The following is a 19683-nucleotide window of genomic DNA, read 5'->3' as shown; positions in this document are numbered from 1 at the left end:
AGCAACTCACTTCCCAGCCCTCTCTCCTGACAGCTGCATGGTGCTATCGTCGAGCTGTAGCAGCTCACATTTGTCTCCTGACAGCCAATGCCCTTTCGGACTTCACACCCCATGCAAAGCTGTGTCATGCTGCATTGCTTCCAAATGTCATCAGCCACTCTACTTCCTTCAAATCAAGTCTATGTGTGAGCACACACACACACACACAGCCCACTATGTCACTAACAACACAGGGGGCCTTCCACACAGCAGGCCGCACATGGCACTGTCTTTGGGAGTTTAACCAGCTTAAATGGAAGCAAATGTTTGAAGTTTACCAAACATAAACCAAGTAAAACCTAAGTCAATCAAAAGTGACTAAACATTGCTTTAGTCCAAATACACGTTTCTAAAAGGTCACAGCTGGTGTAATTATCCATGCTAGACTTAGCACGCATTCAGCTGTGTACTTAAGACTGCCAAGAACTGGAATACATTTAGAATCCTTAAATAAGAGTCACCTTGTTTTCAGAAAATGCTTGGTTAAGTGCGGCTTGGGTGAGGGAGGGAGTTATTGAGGAAGCTTATTAGAGTTTAATGACACTGAAAAAATGTATAGGGAAACATCTTTAGAAAAAGAACAGAAATACATGTCAGAGCCTATTTCTCATAATGTGTGGGGTTGAAGCCCTTTTTCCTCAAAGAAAATAAGTCCTGACAAGCACAACAACAACAATACAAAAGAACACAATGACAAAATGAGCAGCTCAGGAAGTCAGGCAAAAGGAGGCAAAGCCAAATAACTGAATTCAGCTTCAGACTTGGCCCTGGCAGGCTGTGACCCTGATTGTGGGAGGAAAGAGGAGCAATCACCATTAGTTACCCTCTGCAGTTTCTCTCTGCATCTCCGTAGGCAAAGCACCCATCCCAGTGAGCACAAGAGTCCTGTTCAGTGTGGGTTATTCCACTGTGCTCCACAGTACCCTGAAAGTGCTGCCAAGGAAGGAGTCCTGAGAACTGCCACAGGAAACAGTGAGCAAGGGAGGACAGGGCTGCAAGCTCTTCCTCCCCACCTGGCTGCTACATTTATGGCATGATATCTTGCATTTCTACCTCTGTTTTTGTTTCAAGTCAGGATTGTCCTACCAAATGGATATCTAACTTACTTCAGCTTTACACAGTATCCAAGGGTCATGCCTGCTCTCATGTTTTGAGAGGTGTTTATACCTTGACTTTCTTTCTGGAGAAGTAAAGGCCAGAATATGAGAATCGTGACTGGGTGGAAGAGACCACCGGGCTGTAGACTATAGAATCTAACCAGCTCCAGAACAGCTGGCATCTGCTCAAGTGGAAAGGGGGTCAGAGACAAGGTATAGATGGAACTTCTACTGAATATATATTTTTCTCTTAAAAAAAGGAAAGAAATATTTTAAATGCCTGGAGGCCAGACTGGAAAAGAGCAGGATCTCTGAAGCCATCTACATGGGCTGGAAGCTTGACTACTGCTTGTTAGCAGAGTCTTTGGAGAAGCGACTTTAAGCATTTCTGAGACCAACTTTTCCTCTGTAAATAGGGAATAATAAGAGTACCTCTCTCCTTCAGTTGTGTGGAAGAAAATAAATTGTGTCACGTAAATCCTTTACACAAGCAATGGTTACCATCATGGGCATATGGCCGACTATGAACATTTGCTTAAATGCAATGACTGGTGTGAGTGGTGTTCATGATGGTTTGCTTATGTTTGAAATGATTAAAATTAAAAAGCACTTCCCACTACCCAAAGCATATCCTTCTAGTTATGTCATTGGTCCACAAAGAAATTTTTCCTTATGAAGCCTCCAAAGAAACAGAGAAACGGAGAGGATCAAAATGGCTCAGTGATTCTCAAGGACAAGCATTATCAGCATCACTCAGGCATTTATTTTATTTTTTTTTGGTCAGTCATGGGGCTTGAACTCTGGGCGTGGGCACTGTCCCTGTGCTCTTCAGCTCAAGGAGAATGCTCTACTGCTTGAGCCACAGCACTACTTCTGGTTTTCTAGTGGTTTATTGGAGATAAGAGTCTTACAGACTTTCCTGCCTGGGCTGTCTTTGAACCATGATCCTCAGATCTCAGCCTCCTGAATAGCTAGGATTACAGGTGTGAGCCACCGGTGCCCAGCCCTACTCAGGCATTTATTAAGACATAAAAATTCTCAGGCCCCATCCAGACCCACTGAATCAGTAGTTCTGGGGCTAAGACCTGGCAGCTATGTTCTAACACAACCTTTGGGAAATTTTGAGGCACTGCCAAAGACTATTACCCAGATAACCATATGTCTTCAAGTAACCCCACAGAAGAGAAGGGGCTATGGTAATGATTGGGGCATCTTTGCTGGATTCACTCTCTTACAGCCGTAGTAACTCCACAGGCAATCCTATTAACACTGTAAAATTAGTAAACAAGAATGTCCAGGAAAAAATACATACTCTTCTTGACTCCAGCTGGCATGGGAGATCCTGACTATGATGACGAGGATGAAGGACCCTTGTGAATGTCTCTCTATAGGAAAGCATTCAGCCATGGCTCCAACATAATTTCCTTGCTCATGCACAGTGACCTTAATCCCCCACATTCTCTCAGCGCCCCTGCACCCCTTACCCTGGCACCCCCACCACCACAAGGGCACACCACACAGATGCCAGAAACAACCCTGAAGCCTCAGAAGCAGTGTAGGACAGGAGGATTTATCTCACCCTTGCCCTCAACCCAGCATTCCCAGGCAGGAATATCTAATCATGATTGTTGGAAATATGAGAGAACTATCAAAATGCCATAAAAGCATCTTTGTGGATCATAAAAATAGATAAGATAAAAATTATAGAGTTTGTTCTACCATGGTGTATATATTCTGAAAATTTATCATCATGATAAAGATTAAAACAAAGACAAATTGTGAACATATTTGCCACGGAAAGATTATACAGCATTAGGAGTAGCAGGAAATGATTTGAGATGATTTAGTCCCTTTACCAGTTATTACTAGAGAAATGACCAATAAATATTCATTGAATGAATCAATAACATAGACCTTTCACAGCACACACCTGTGTTTCGTGTCACACACACACACACACAAGACTCTGTGAATCTGTCTATGCTTGGGCATGAGATCATGTCCTTCTTATTACGGAAAAGATTTTCAGATGTCCACAAGCTGCCACACAAAAAAATTAGAAAAAAGGGTAAAGTATACAAAGAGAAAAGAGTCAGTCTCCAGAACAAATAGAAAGGGGAACAAAAAGAATATCAAAAATAAAGTGCTGTTGGTTGAGCAGTGATGAAACTCAACTTCCTTCTAATAAAATTAATGATAATGGGCTGCTGGTCCAGAGAACTGCGCTGCTTGCGTCCAGTGATATGACGCGAGGGGTGGGAATCTCAAATGTCAGCAAAGTTAACTATAAAGAAGGACTTTAAGTGGATCAATCAGAGTTTAGAACTACTAGATAGAAGGATTAAGTGGCTAATAAAAGGGATGTTCTACTGACCTCTAACACCAGAGAAAGGAGATAATGAGATAAGTAAAGCTGGTGAGGATAATAAGACTGTAATTATGGCCAAGTTCAAACTACTGAATGTACATTAGAGAGCCCTCCAGACAACTGGAGAGAGAGAAAATCCCAGTGCCACCCTCCATCCCCCGAAGCTAATGCTGCCTCCAGCACTGGAGATGCTGCTGTCTGCATCTGCTTCTGACCAATGTAGAAATAAAACCATCTCCATGGACATTTCAAATGTCTAGAGTGGTGCTTATGGGTCACTGCTGAAAGGAGAAGGCTGGGAAAACAAAGCCCAGTAACAGAGGCGCTTACTTACACTCACATGTCAGACCATAGCTGTTGTGCCCTTCTGCTATGCATAGGGTGGTCATGTAGCATTGGGCATTGTACAGTGAGAAACACACATGTGCATGCATATACACATATGCATACATATATAGAGAGAAAAACACATATTTAAATATACATAGAGAGAGAACCACACATATATACATACATAGAGAGAGAGGGAGGGGGATAGTCAACACATAGAGGCTTCCCCAGGCTGGAAAATAAAATGCAGCAAATTTTCTAGTTTATTCTTTCTGAATGAGGAATTCAAAGTCTGATAATAAAACATCAAAATAAATAAATAAATGTATTAGCAGAGAAGCATTTGGTTAGGGACAAGAACACAGTCCCCTTTTGCCTCTGGAGCATTTGGATTTTCTGCAGAATGCGTTATATAATTGTTCGCTTAATCTCTTGGGTGAAATAAACGTATGGCAGCTTTACTACACTATTGATTCAAATTATTACTGTAATGACAGAGCTTTCCAGGGAGTTGTCACTGAGTTTTGCAAGACGTCCTGACGGCGGTGGTGTGCATCATTAAGGAGCACTCTGTAATGAAAGCCCCTCCCGCATGTCCTAAGCCCCAGTCACTGATGGCCCACTCAGGCCTGCTTGTCAGAAAATAAAAGGTATGTTTACAGCAGGCTGCAGCAGTGGGGCCAATGTGCCCAGTGGAGTGACCCTAAGGGACTCAGCTTACCAGTTTTGGGATCTGCAGTCCTTAAGATACAATTAGTGGTTCACAAAATTAAGCTGGACCACGATTCACAGGACAAGGCCCCTGTGGGAAATAAAGCATATTCCAAATGCTGAAGAGAATTTAGGAAGAGGTCTACATACAGGTAAGGGAGCTGGCAAGGAATTATCAGTCACCAGAAGGACAAACCCAGCAGCCTGTGGGGAACAGGGCACAAGAGTACAAATGAAGAATTACACTGTGCTCCCCTTGGACCTTCTCACCCACCAATAGCTCGATCCGAGTGGGAGCCATAGGGAGCCCTCCAAGGTCAGCTTCCTAGGACTTTGGCAAAGTGGGGGTGGGAGGAAATGGATACGGAGGTGGAGCTAACAGTAAGCACCAGCTCAACAGCTCAAAAGTTCTATGTGCAAGACGAAGCATGAGGAAGCCCTGTAGGCTATGGCTAGAGACAAATGTACAACCAAGTCACAGTTACAGCACCTCACGAGTATCTTGGTGGCAAGGAAAGACTCTCCTAAGAGAGAAAGTTGCCAGGAGCGATAGTCATATGAGCTGGGATCCAGACCTGGCCCTGTCTTTTACTGGCTTTGCTACTTTGGGCAAATGGCCAACCTCCCTGAGGCTCAGTTTACACTTCTAGAAAAAGTAGCATCATATAAGATTATTTGAGATTGGATAATGCTTATAAAGAACCTAATCCATCTCCTAGTTTGGGGGTGGGGGATAAATGCTCTAAAATAGAAGTTGTTTATATAAATTAGGGAATCACAATTCTACTAATTCCACCAAAGACGCCTGTACAAACAGCAGAGAGATTATTATAAGAATGAGGGATGTCTGGTAGAACTCAAGGGCAAGGCACGGACCATCTTCAGAAAAAGAGACCACAGGCAGGGCCCTGAACAGTGTCCATGCTCTGCTGCTTGATTCTGTGTCTTTCTGTACATCACACAACTATTGATTTACTGAACACACAACGGACTGTAATCACCTGACATAGTTTCTGACGACCACAGCAGCATAATCATTCCCAGTCACCCCCTGCCAGTCCCTGCACACTCCTCAGCCCTGATTCCAGACTCCCAGGAGAGAGGCTGGGTTGCTCTGATTCAGGCCCAGTCCTCCCTGTCCTTGTCACCTTTGTGTGCTGACTCCCTTCCACCCACCCTCCATTGTTTTTCTAGCTATTCCCTGCCTTGGGAAAACTGCATCCATGAACCAGCCTGACTGCAGCTTCTCCTTGGGTTTGACCCATGGACTGATCAGCACAACGCCAGAGGAGAGGAAGTAGATTTGGCAGGAGCTTCCTTCCTACAGTGTCAGTGAGGAGTGGGCGCCGACCTCCTCCATGGCCACAGTATCACTCCAGCAGATTCTCTCAGCAGACCCCAGGGTTCAGCAACCTCTGCTCATCCTTCAGGACCTACGGAGGTTGAACAGCCTCATTGTTACTGACTAGAGAGGACTAAAGCCCCGCCTCCAACTATCCTTTGTGTATTCACATACTTGCTTACACATGTATGAACCGCTATTTGTCAGACATTTCTAAAACTGATTTAAATGTTATCTAATGTCTTGCTGAGACTTGGAACTAACATAAGTGACAAAAGAAAGTGGTAAAGACTCTTAAATAAAGCAGGGTCTTGAGCCCTTTACCCAGCAGGGACTCCAGTGACGGTAGAAAGGCCCTCCAAGGGTAGGGCTTTCTCAGAGTATTTTCTGTGTTGTGGTTGTCACTGCTGTTAGTATAAGCATCAGGAATTGTGTAGACTTCTACTCTTTCTCTTGAAGTTTGAGTATTGAACTGGAATCAGCCTCTATCCCCCACATGGTTCCTGTGTCCAAGACCTCTGAGAACACAGCCATGTGCATGTTTGAGGCTTGTATGCTGTGCTTCTTCGTAGTAAGGGGATGTGTTCTGGTCACTGGCAAGGGTGAGCATACAGCCCCCTCTGTATAGCAGGATTTTCAGGATCATCGCCAACCCATGTGAAATCATCACCAGCGATGTAACTGGAGTTGCCCAAAGCTCTAATCCTGGCCTCCGCTGCACTAGTTGATCACACCCACTCTTCTCCCCTTTAACCCTGCCGTCAGTTATTAAATAAGCTCACTACTCACTTCCAAGGCTACAAAGGGGTTATTCCTATTTAAGTGTTTATAATGCACCAGGAATGCTTGGGGGCACTTGGTTCAAAATGCAATCCTGGCTCCCTATTCTTTCATTCTTCTCTGAGGTAACAGGCCTGCCATAATAAAATGGCATGACCTCCCACTACTGGGGCTAAATGCACATACTCTTGATGACAAAATACACCTTTCTACATAGCAGAGGTCATTCTTCTAAAATTAAAAGCAAACATCAAGTGGAATAATTTTTCCTGACCAAGAGGAGGTTTATAGGATGAAAATGAAAAGCGGGGAATATAAAGATTAGTTTGCCAAGCCAGTAATTTCCATTTTTTCTAGCCTGTTTAAATATTTGTGATTCCAGCATGGAGTCCATCTCTCTAAGAGCAATGTTTCCATCCACTTGATCCTACAGCAGAGGCTCTGAGTGGCCTGTTGTCATGGAAACAATTGAGAAGCCTCCAAGCACCCTACACAGTAAACTTTTGTTAACTTTAGAGAGAGCGAAAAATCTAACTCTGTCACATAATAACTGTGTTGGACACACACACAAACACACACACACGTACACACACACACACACACACACACACAACCTTGGACACATTAGTGTACTTTTGTGAGTCTCATTTTCCTCATCTGGTAGTTGGGATCAATGGTAAGAGTTCTCTCTCTAAGCTTTTGTAAGAATCACATGAGAACATCAAATAAAGTGTTGAGGGCATTTCTAGGTGCTGTATGTACCTGGAAAATACTAAGTGCTTCTGCTATGATTCTCCATTAGGAACTTAGACCATATATCAGGGCTAGGTGCTAAAAGCCTACACTGGAAGATAAAGTGTGTCATCCCTTGTGAAACTCTATAGAAGAACCCAGATGCTGGGGGGAAAGTTTTCTGGGATTCCTGGGAGCTATTGCTGTTGCTTGCTCACTGCCCTAAAGCCTATTTAGAATCTGCACAAGAGGAATGGTGCTCATTGCTACCTGACATGTTCTCCACACTGCAGGCTCTCCTTCCAACAAGACACCCTGCCCTTGGTTAGTTAAAGAGGCCTCTTTCCACATAGAGTGGGCACTGGATCCCTATTGTCAGTAGCGCCTGCTGTGTGATGGCTCACAAGGACCTACCCACACTCCTTGGCCCAGTTTCCCCTGTGACTCAAGCTCTCACCAATGGTTTTCCTCCATGAGAGCTCGCTGACTCTAGAGAGATTATTGGCCTCAATAGCACTGTTTCTAACTGCAGAGAGTATTTCCCTAGCCAAGATGGCAGCTGTCAGATTCACCTCATTCCCAGCTGTATAACTCTAAATCTCCAAATCACAATTGAATAGAAAAGCAAAATCTGCTTATCAAGTATAAGCTTGTAACTTTCAATTAAGCACTACTGGCAACTATCATAGAATGGTTAAGCAGCTGGCTTTGAAGAAAGATTGGTTTTGAACCAAGCTCAACCAGGCAGTATGTTTGCTCCAGTTCTCAATCTCTCCACATTTCAGTTTCTTCCTCTGAAACTGGATGGAGGAGTGATAGAAGTCACTTCTTTACAGATAATGCATATGATGAAATTTGGAAGTCTTGCAATACATTTGTCATTTTTGTCCTTATTCTTTTCCTGTGCACAGTTGTATTATGTGCTATTACAACAGAGAATATCTTCAGATGATGGGATCCATTCTTCAGCTAAAGGAATATGAAGAATGGCATTCCCAGCTAGTAGCAAGAAGAGATAATGAAGATGATAACACTGAACTTCTGGAGGTCATGATAAGAGTGAAACGAAGCAAATATACTCAAGATACAGTTCTGAGAGGGTCCATGGAACTCCATGAGCCCTTATGTACAAGAGGAAGGAGAAAGACACCTAAAGCCTCTAGTCTCCGTTCTTACATGAGTGGCAATCTCTACATTCCATGGAAGAACACAGAAGGATTCATGAAATCAAACAATGAATTCAAAGGCACTCTACAAACTTTGAAATACTCTAGACATTTGTAGTGGTTTAGAACACAGGGTTAAACAAACACAAGGAAGTATTCCAAAATTATTAGTTATGAGGAAAATGCAAAGTACAAGTACAAGGACGTATTAAAATGGCTAAGTTTAGAAATGACAATACCAAGTATTGATAAAAAGGAACCAAAACTCTCACTCACTAAAGGTAAGCCACTGAGGGCAAAATGTTTAGAAATATTTATTCAATTTAAATTAGGTGAGCAATTTCATTCCTGGTTGCAGACACAGCTGAAATGAATGCTTACTGCATGAAAACATGCATGAAGATATTCATAGTGATAGTGCCACAAAAATTGGTAACAAGTGTAAGTGAAATAAGTAAGTTAGCATGTGCTCATACTATTGTATATAATTACAACCTAATACTGCACAGCAATATAAAAGAAAGTTGACATACAAATATCCCTGAAGCAAACCTGACACAGAGAAAAGAAAGAAGGTGAACAGTTGGTGCCCTCCCTTACCACAGCCTCCAGCTTTTGCCCCATAGGACCATGTGCATAGGCTCAGAAACACCTACTCCTCCTCTCTGCACCCTTCACTTACCACCAATATTACAGATAAAATGTTGACTAAAAACACCAAGATATAAACAAATAAGTTCTGAATGATGATAGTTATATGAAGTGTGAAAACAGGCAAAACTAATCAGTAAAACACTCAAAAACCATTGAGTCATATGCTAAAAATTTATGTGCTTATTTTGTGAAGGTTATGCCTCAATAAAAAGTAAATTAAATAAAGGATCACAGGGATAAAATCATTGAGGAGCTCTTGGAAACAACACACATAAGAAAAGCTAGCAGTTATGGAATGTACTAGGATTATAAACTGAACTGTTGCTTGTAAAATGACTATCAAATGCTGGTTGTGGCATTCCCTGAATTAATAGTAATTTTGGTGCTTGTCATTCCTGTCCTAGTGGAATCTGTGAGAAGTGTCCAGAAAGAGCTGGAGGAAGGTAGACAAAGGAGAAAAATGTGTCCCATAAACTCATTCATTAAACTCCCTGGAGCTGTGAAGAGCGGTGTGTGCCACTAGAGGGCACCATATGGAGCCTCTGCCAGGATAGCTTTGAGTCCATGGCCCTCTCCCAGAGGTTGCTCTTACCATGCAGCTCAGGGGTGACCTATGAACTTAAAGTCCCTAGCAAGAGCTACAGGTGGCATGTCCACCTGAGGTGGGCCTGTGATGTGAACTCTTCTTCCAATATCTTCATTTGAGCTGCTTCTTTTCCTAGGCTTTGCCTTTCTCAGGGGGAAGGCAATCACCACCACCAACAACAACCACCAATTCTGGCTTTTACTAGTGGTATAAATTCCAAGATGCCATAAAGAAAGTAGCTTGTGTCCCTCTCGTTGCTAAATGCTTCATCACTAAATATTTATTGAGTGCTGACTATGTGCCCTGAGGACAGAACAAGCACGATGAGAACAATCCCTGTCAATACAAAAGTTAGCTGCAAGTGGGGGAAACAAGATGCCTTCCAACTATAGCCCAGATAATGTGAAAGGTCACAGGTATAGATAGCGTAGCAAGGGGCTGCCTTTCCTTTGAGAAACTAATGGCTAAATTGAGGCCTGAATAGCTGGAAGGAACTCACCATCCAAACAGCCATGGATGAGCATGACACAAAGAAGGATAAATGCTGGGTTGACTAGGAAGCATGCTCGCTCCCTGCCTCCTGCCACGGGCCCTTGACGGGGCACAGACTCAGTGCTCTGTACCCTTCACTTACTATCAAGACGCAGTACCATCAGTCTTCCCTCAACAAGGAGATGGAATTGCAGTATTTCATAGCAGACACCAGAATTGGAAGATTAACCAACCCAGGAGTGAGAACTGCACTTGGGAGCAGGGAAAACTATTGGATTTAGAACTCACTGGCTCAAAAAGCAGTAGATACAACAGGAGTGAGACCCACTGGGAAATAAACAATGAAGTAGCAATTATATGTTGGGTTCCCCAGTAGAATCACACGCACCAGAGCAAAGAGGAATCTAATCCTTCCCCATGCCAAGGTAGCACACTGGGCTTCTACCACTACTCAGGAACTCTCACATGGGATTGCTATTGTTAGCACTTTCCCTCCACTAAGTGCCTGGGAGAAGACTATGCCCAACTGCAGCACCTAGGTAATTAGATTCTGGTTTGTATAGACACTGTAGATTGTGGTGAAATGTGTGTGTGTGTGTGTGCGTGTGTGCGTGCTCACAAGTGTGAATTTATCCATCACCTCAATCCAGTAGGCATTTTGGGCACCTACTATGGTGCAGGTATGCCTCCAAATAGTGAGGATATGGCAGGAAGTAGAAGAGACAAAAATTCTTGACCTAGCACAAGCAGCCTATCAGTGAGGAACAGGGGTCAAGAGACAAGAAAGTAAACAAATAGGGAGGGGGGAGTTTGCGTTGAGTGAAGGTGAGCCAGGTGACAGTAGCAGAAGAGAGCAGAGGGTTACGAGGCCCCTTGTTAGGGCCATGTCAGACATGTTAGGACCTGATCTTGACTCTGGGGGAGCAGGAGCTATCTCTGAACATAGGTTGATGCGACTCAACATGTTTTTCAAGGACTAGTTTTAGATCTGGGAGCTGAAGTGTCAGCCCTGTTTAGTTATAAGCACCATACCTAGAGGCAAGAATGAAACTGATCAATGGGAGAAGCTCTCTCCAAGAGCAACATAAACAACACATAGTCTGAACAATGCATTAGTCAGAACTATATTATGCTGTGATAGCATCTGAACCCTTGCAAACAGTTTTGCGGTTTGTTTTTGCCTCATAGTTGCTATGCTGAGCTATATCTTGAGCCTTGTTTTTTACTGATTATTTTTGAGGTAGGCTCTTGCTTCCTTCCTGGAACATGCCTGAATCTCAATTTGTCTGTTTTCTAGGCTTCCCATTGTAGCTGGATGACAGGTGCTTGCCACCGTGCCCAGTTTCTTCCACTGAGACAGAGCCTCACAGACTTTTCTGCTTGGCATCGACCTGGAACTACAATCCCTAGTTCTCAGCTTCCAAAGAAGGTAAGATTACAGGCATGAACCAACTGGCACCTGGTTTAGTTCTGAGTTACTTCTTAAAGGCATCTTGATTTTACAAATGAATTGTTGTCATATATATATATATATATATGCAATATACTTTGATCATATTCACCCTTCTAGCACTCCTTCCTGTCTCTTTTTTTTTTAGAATTTAATGGGGCTTATTCTATTTCCATACATGCTTATGATTTATTTTGATCAATTCACTACAAACCTTTGCTAAAAGGGAAGAGTTGCAGGCTAGATAGTGAGCAATGACCAAGCTGAACCCCAACCTAAAGCACCCAGAAGCTGGAGCTCTCTGTGGACATTCAGGGGCATTCAGAGCCTAGGCGGACCAAACATGTGAGTAGGAGCAAAAGTGACTCTCTGAAACCCCTTCTCACAGTCTGGCCCAGGAGGCAGGGGTCAAAGACAAGGTCATGTCATCAGCTCATATATATCCAAAAGAATGCCTGTCCTGGCCCTCCACTTTCAACAAGCACTTAGTCCTTCCTCTTTATCTTCCTATCCCTTGAATCCCTGTCCTTCTCCATAGATCTCAACAAAACTCTGGATTCTCAGATCTCTGATGCCTATAATTGATTTCCTATAGTGGTTTTGCTTCTTTAACTGCCTCTATTGGGCAGAGAGAAGCCTCCATTTCTTTCTTAGAACCGGAAGGTCTGTGCCCCAGGCATGAGTTTTACAGAGGTCCTCCTGCCTCCACCTCCCACATGCTGAGATCGCAGGTGCATGCATGACCTTGCCTGGCTTATTTGTAGAAATGGGATATCACCAACTTTTTGCCTGGTCTGGCCCTGAACCATGCCTCTCCCACTCTCTGCCTCCTGAGTAGCTCAGATCACCAGATATGAGTCACTGTGCCCTACCCAATGTATTATTACCTTTTCTGTTAGCCACTTCAGGCTGGAAATCTATTACAATGGAAGGAGTTCATAATATGTATTCCTAAATCTACACAATCACCTAACTTCTGGGGAATGGACATACTCTAATATTAAAGTTTGTCCAATCAGAATCATAATTTTCTTATGCCACTTCACTATTTTTAATGTTAACTGACATCACAGACCAAAGTTTGGGAATGGAAAGTTTGGATTCAAGCAACATGGGTTGTCTACATTCTGACCTTTCCACTTACTATTTAAGCCTCTTAAACTACAATCTGCTTGATCTGTCAAAGGCTGATGACAGAAGCATCTGCTTCGGCTAGTGATGGAATGAATTACATGAGATAATGAATGAACTATGATCACACTATCAGGGCAATGCTAGATAAATAATGCCCTTTCCACCAGCATGGCAGACAGGACTCCATCCACTTGGTATTACACCAATTATTCATACAATGTGTCTCAATTAATTGCTGCATTTTTATTAGCTCCTTTAGAAATGAGTCTAGACTCAACAAATGAAACTCACTGAATCACCTTTATTTTAAAGGTGTCACTTGCACAAAGGGGACAAGCAAACTAAATTTTCACCATCTTAACATCTCTCCTTTTTTGGCTGCGGACATCACTACCTCCAAAGCACCCCACTCCGTCTGCCAGGTGTGTAGTGCGCAGCCAGTTGAGGCAGTATCTTCTTCATATCTATGTAATTGTGTGTTTTCCCCAGCTTACCAATAACCATGATTTTTGTGATCTTACAGAGGAAAAATATGATTACTCCTCCCTTATGTGAAATTCTACTTGTCACTCATGTCCCAGTTTAACTCTGCAGAAATTATTTCAGCCCTGTGTTTACGGGGCATTGCCTTTGTGTGTAAATGCCACCCTGGACAGAGGCGAGGCAAGTTTTGGAAGTTGGCAGTCCATGCCTGAATGACAAAACAGGGAACAACTGGCAGTGAGCAACTGAACAACTGAAGGTCCAATTTGGTGGACTTGGGCCAACAAGGGGCAGTCATCTGACAGATGCTACCACTTGTTATCAGGCAAGGTAGGCTGTGTGGTAGTTTCAGGGTATTGTACAGCCCAGGTGCAGGTGAACTAGATGAAACATGACAGGAATTTTCTAGAGACAAATAAATTGATGCTGAGCTTCTACCCGTACACTATTTATCTGAACACCAAACCTACCCTCTCCCACTTCAATCCTAGTGAGGAACTAATTTTACAGTTACCCCTACAAGTTTAAAAGTATATATTTCTTGTAGGCATCCAGGGTTCACATCTCTATATAATCCTAGCTACTCAGGAGGCTGACATCGGAGGGTCACAATTTGAAGCCATGCCAGGCAGACAAGTCTGTGAGATTATTATCTCCAATTGATCAGACAAGGCTTAGTCCAAATGATAGAAACACCAGCTGTGAGTGAAAAATCTGAGCTAGAGCATAAGACCCCAGCATCAGCTCATGAGCAAAGAAGTGTGATGAAAACACAGTTACAAATTAAATGTTCCACACAAAGGACACTTTTAGAAATATGCCACAGGCTGTCCAGTACAGAAGTTGGTCTACAATGAAGAAACAGGCCAGGGCCTATATCTCACCAAGGAAAATTCACTCCCTTGATCAATTTATTAACATCTGAGAGCTGGCTCTGAAGTCTTAAAGACAAAAAAAAATGACTTTCCTAGCACAGAAAGATTAGTTCCTGCTCTCAGATATGGAATCATATTACCAAACCTCATGAGACTTGTTATAAAAAATTCAATGTCAATTTATTAACATAAAATGATAAGTAGCATAGGAAGTTTTAAAAGATTTCCCAATTAGTCCACTCTTGTCCTAGAACCCAACTTCAGAAGGAGACACAATCTATTTATCTGAAAGTTCAGGAGCACTGGATTCACAGGAACATCACACAAGAGACTCTAGCTGTTGTACTCTAAAAATGGCCTTTCTAGTAACCAAGATCAACTGACTCTCTCCCTTTAACTATCTCTGGGGGAGGAATGTACCCTGGCCAATGGACAACCCAAGCAAAAGATTCATGAGATCCCATCTCACCCAATAAAAAGCTGGCTGTATGCACCTGTCATTCCAATTTCATGGGAGAAATCTGGTCCAGACCAGCCTTAACAAAAAAGCAAGAGCCCAACAGAAAAATAACTAAAGCCAAAAGGCTAGAGGCAAGGTTCAAATATTAAGGCACCTGCAAGTACAAGACCCTGAGTTCAAACCCTAGTACTAAAAAAATAAATAAATAAAAGTATAAAAATAGTAGAAATCCTTGGAGGAAGCCTCAACACCCTGTGAGTACATGTATATTGCATATGAAAGGAAATATTAAAATGATATATTTGGCGATCACAAACAGATATGCTGAAATACATTGCACTGATAGCCAATAAATTTCAATGTGCTTCATAAAATGTTGATGTGGTTATATGTAACATACTTTCATTTCAAAATTTATCGCTAAATTATTTAACACTTTAAAACTGTGCGTAGGTCACAATTCTTACCAAATGCAAAACTGCATCCATTAAATAATTATATTTTGTAATCTTTTCTTTCTGGGTTTGTATGGAATGGAGCATGGAGGGCAGTTATATTCCATGCTTCATCTTAGCCATAATGCCACACATCCACTAAAGAACCCACCATCTACTCTTATCTTTTCATTCAGCTCATTTCCCACACACTGGAAACCAACACACTTTGACTGACATTACAACCACACAGCTATAAGAGACCTAATTAGGAAATTAGTTTAGAATTGTAGTTCAGTAGTCAAGAGCTCAAACTCAAGAGACCCAGAGTCTGATGATAAACATCAGTTCTGCCATGTATTTTCTGTAAGCTCAGGTGAGCCCTGATTTTGTTCTCCACCTTTCTCAATTGAAAAATTGAGATAATAGAAACATCAACTTCCTCAAATGGTTCTGAAATTAAATGAGAAAAGTTCACAAAATATAGAATAGAGCTTGAGTTCTTCCCCTCTTCTAGTGCTACCCTAGGCTAGCTGAAACTACACAACTTTCTCTCACTGCTAAGACTATGCATACCATCTAAAAGCAAAAAAAAAAATCTTCTGAAAGCAAGTAAATCTTTATGTTAAACACTGCAATGTAAACATCGCCTATGCTAGGTAACAATCAATTGCAGGTAATAGAATCTTAATTCACAAGAGATCATTTACTAGCCCAAATAAATGACAGCTTGATAGATAATGATGATGGTGATGATGATGATGATGATGATGATGATGATGATGATGGAAAGATGCAAGGCTGGGATCCAAGGACTCAATGATACCATGAGAGTACTATATCTTTCTGTCTGTCAGTCTGTCTCTCTCTCTTTCTGTGTATATATGTATATGTGTGTTTGTCAGTCTAATTTCGGGTATGTTCTTTTTATATGATACCAAAGACGACCATCACCATCTCTAGGCTTACTAGATAACCAATATTGGAGGAAAGAGAATACCTCTTTTCCAATAGTTCTATTAAAATTCCCAAGACTACAGCAGAAAAGGCTCCCCTACAAGAGACCTAAATCAATTCACTGAGTCCACCAAGTGACGTTTCCTAAGGAGTAGTAACATTTTCTTTGCCATTCTTACAACAGAAAACTCCCAAGGAGCTAAGTGGAATCATGGAACATATAACTGTAGAGCTGAGAAGTCAACCTCAACTCACAAATGAGAAAACGGAGCAATAGAAATGGGTAGGGTTTCACTAGGACTATCAAGGTGATTAGTGACAAGGACAAGAGAAAATTGAAATTTTAGGGTACCTGTTCCAATGTATTATATTAACTCAGTTTAACTGTATGTGAGTAAGGTTTGCTGGCATCCTTTTGCTTAGAAGAGTCTCTCTTGATATGAGCAGAAACCATAGATGATGCTCAGCAGCCACATACAGTTGAATACAACGGATTCCTCCAAGCCCAGGGCAAAGCACTCATAGTATCTACCAGGGGCTGTGACAAGGAGAGAGGAGACTGTAGCCGAATAAGTTTTTCTCCTAAGACAGGAGTTAGATGATCTGCCTTCATAAACATGGCCTGGAGAGAAGGATTTGAACGTGGCAGTCTCTGTCCTGTGTAGACAGTGGTGGATGAGGGCCCCAGAGGTAGAAAGGAACTTCAGTTCCTACATAACCATGCTTAGCTTAGGATGGACTTCAGGGCAACTTTGGAGTCAGAACTTACTGAGGTTTAACTTCTTTGAATTCAATTAAATGCATCCAATAGAGGAAGAGCAGGAAAAACAAACAGGCAGTATACGGGTGATTCTGCAGCTTTTCACTAAATGAATACCTGTTCCTGGTTCACTGTTAGAGATGAGGTGTAAACTTACAGTAAATACTTTCATCTGGTACTCAGTCCATGACAGTACAAGTGGAGTTAATACTGGCAAAAAACTGGCTGGGCTGAACTTCTTAAGAAACACGGTGGAGAGTCTCCAAGGGAACACGGGGTGGTTCTGGCTACACACAATCCTCATGCTAAGTGCTCATGTTGAAAACTACAGGCGATTCCCTTCTTCTCACTGTGGAGAAGGAGGGAATGTTGACAGCCGTATAATTAGCTGGTAACAACAATGGCTAGCACTTGTACAGCACTGTTCTAAGCATGTTTAGCTCTGTTAACTCATTTACTGCTCAAAATGCCCCTAAGAAGTGAGAAGGCAGATGTTTGTAAAAATCCTCAATTTATAGATGAAGGAAATAAGACCTGACTAAGGTCACCCAGCTAATAAAGGAGCGGCAGACTAGAGACTTCAGATGTGTGGGTTTTCTCCACGTTAGTATAGGATTCCTTCACCCATATCAGAAAAGCAGCTCTTGCTTTGGGTGGTGTTGCCTTAGTGTTTTAGTGGTCTCAGACCAAAGGCAAACACGCCATTCAAGGAAGACAAGGGTATTTCTAGAAAAATATTCCATAGCTTTGCCTTGAGAAGTAGAAGCTTTTTGTATAAGCGAGTTGGTCTGTAAGCACTCTGTGGATGCATATTAATGTCCCTACAGCCAGGCAGGGAAGTCTGTGAGACTCTCATTTCCAATTAACCACAAAAAATGCCAGAAGTGGAACTGTGGCTCAACTGGTAGAGCACCAGCCTAGAGCAAAGAAGTTTAGGGACGGTGTCCAGGCCCTGAGTTCAAGGCCCAGGGCCAGCACAATATATATACTTGCATATATATATATATTTATATTGTATATATATAACAAGTCAGATATGGCATGGTCAGATACGGCAGTCTTCCTTTCTCCACTTCCACCATGAGCTGGTACACAAAGACAGTAGGTTACAAATCAGGAAGCAGGCTACCACAGAGCATGACCTGTCAACACCTTGATCTTGGACTTCCCTGCCAGCTGGTTGTTCAACATCAACAGCAGTCTGTTGTTGCGGCCTGATTAAGATGTTGTCTTAGATCAGGTCCTGCCAAGTTGTGCAATGATGTTTGTCAGTGGCTGGCTGGTAATCGAACAGTCAATGCTTTGGCCCAGAGAACTATAGGTGTTTGAGTTCAGCCTCAGGACTTAATATTCAAGTGAACATCAGGACTGGGACAATGAACATGTCTTGGGTAGAGAACTCTTTTCTGCAAAGTGTCATTTATAATATCATTCATTGGCCATACAAAGTTATCAATACAGGCAGATGGCTATGGGAACATGAAAAGTATACATTTCTGTCTCATCATGTACCAATTTTTCAAGGGCCTTTTAGGGCCCATGGGCCAAACAGTGAGCTGTATAGGTTAGAGACAAAGTAGAGGCCCCTTTAAAAAGCTGTGCTACAAGGACATCAGGAATGTGCCCCACCTTGTAGGGTTGGGTGGGCAGTAGGAGAAACTCCTCAAAGGAAACAGATTGAATTTTCTGTTACCCCAGATTAAACTTAATTTAGATTGCTAAAAGAGAATGTGGCATTTCCATCCCCTGGTGCTGTGGAATAAAATGCATAAACCACTACAAAGATAAGGACTGAATTTCCTGGGAGGGGAGTAGAGTTGACCTTGGTAAGAGAGCTATCCTGAAAGTCCTGGGGAAGTGAAAGAGGAGTTCAAACAAATTAGGCCTGCATATAGATAACATTCTGGAGCAGGCCAAGATAAGAGAACAAAGGCATATCCTTTGCTGACTAGAGATAGGAGAACAAAGAAGAGACCACTGTGGGTGGCCTCTAGAGAGGGTGATGGGCAGGGGTTGGGAGGTGAGGGCCTTTAAAATGGAGGGGAACGAGGGGAAAACCTGGAAGTAAAGGGGCCAAGCATGCATAATAGGAGTTCTTCCTGTAAATCTGCTTACTTTGTGTGGTCTCTCCGCCTCTTGCCCCCCTCCACACACACATATACCTTGTCCATCTCCAACTGGTAGACTGAGCAGATTGTTTACATGAGCTCATGCTGCACCAGGATGGCCTTATCACCCTGCAGTTGACTACAGGTGGGAAGTCCACCTAAGACCTATAAGTGGTGTCATTATATGTATCTTGCATGCCAGAATAGGAAAGCAACAATAGGATGGGTAGAGAGACCCAATGAGGCAGAACAGAACTTGCACAAAGAAAAAGCTACCCAAAAGGAATATGGTGATCAGTAACCTCTGTTAGTGGCTTTTCCCAGCGGCCAGAATGAAAACAATCACTGCCTTAGAGGGTCTTATATCAGTTGTAGGGACAAATTAAACCTAGAGTAAGTGCTGCTCTGATCCCACTATGAAAGCAAGACTTACATGGATTAAACTGGCTCCCACTACTTTAACCATGTTCCAAGAAACACAAGAATTCTGGGCTGGGGATGTGGGTGTGGTTCAAGTGGTACTTTCCTACCAAATGACAAGGTATTGAGTTCCTGAATTCAATCCCTAGTACTGCTGAAAGAAAAACAAAATAAGAAAAAAAGAATATTTATATGAAAACAAAAATCTGCTGACCTAGAATTCTTTTGAAGTCATCTCTAGACATCTTGTTTTTTAAAAAAAGAAGCTTTTATATAGACATAAAATCTAAAAGAATTTACTACCA

This window comes from Dipodomys ordii, unplaced genomic scaffold, assembly GCF_000151885.1.
Source record: "Dipodomys ordii isolate 6190 unplaced genomic scaffold, Dord_2.0 Scaffold18, whole genome shotgun sequence".
Lineage (NCBI taxonomy): Eukaryota > Metazoa > Chordata > Mammalia > Rodentia > Heteromyidae > Dipodomys > Dipodomys ordii.
Note: the sequence above shows the minus strand (reverse complement) of the source record.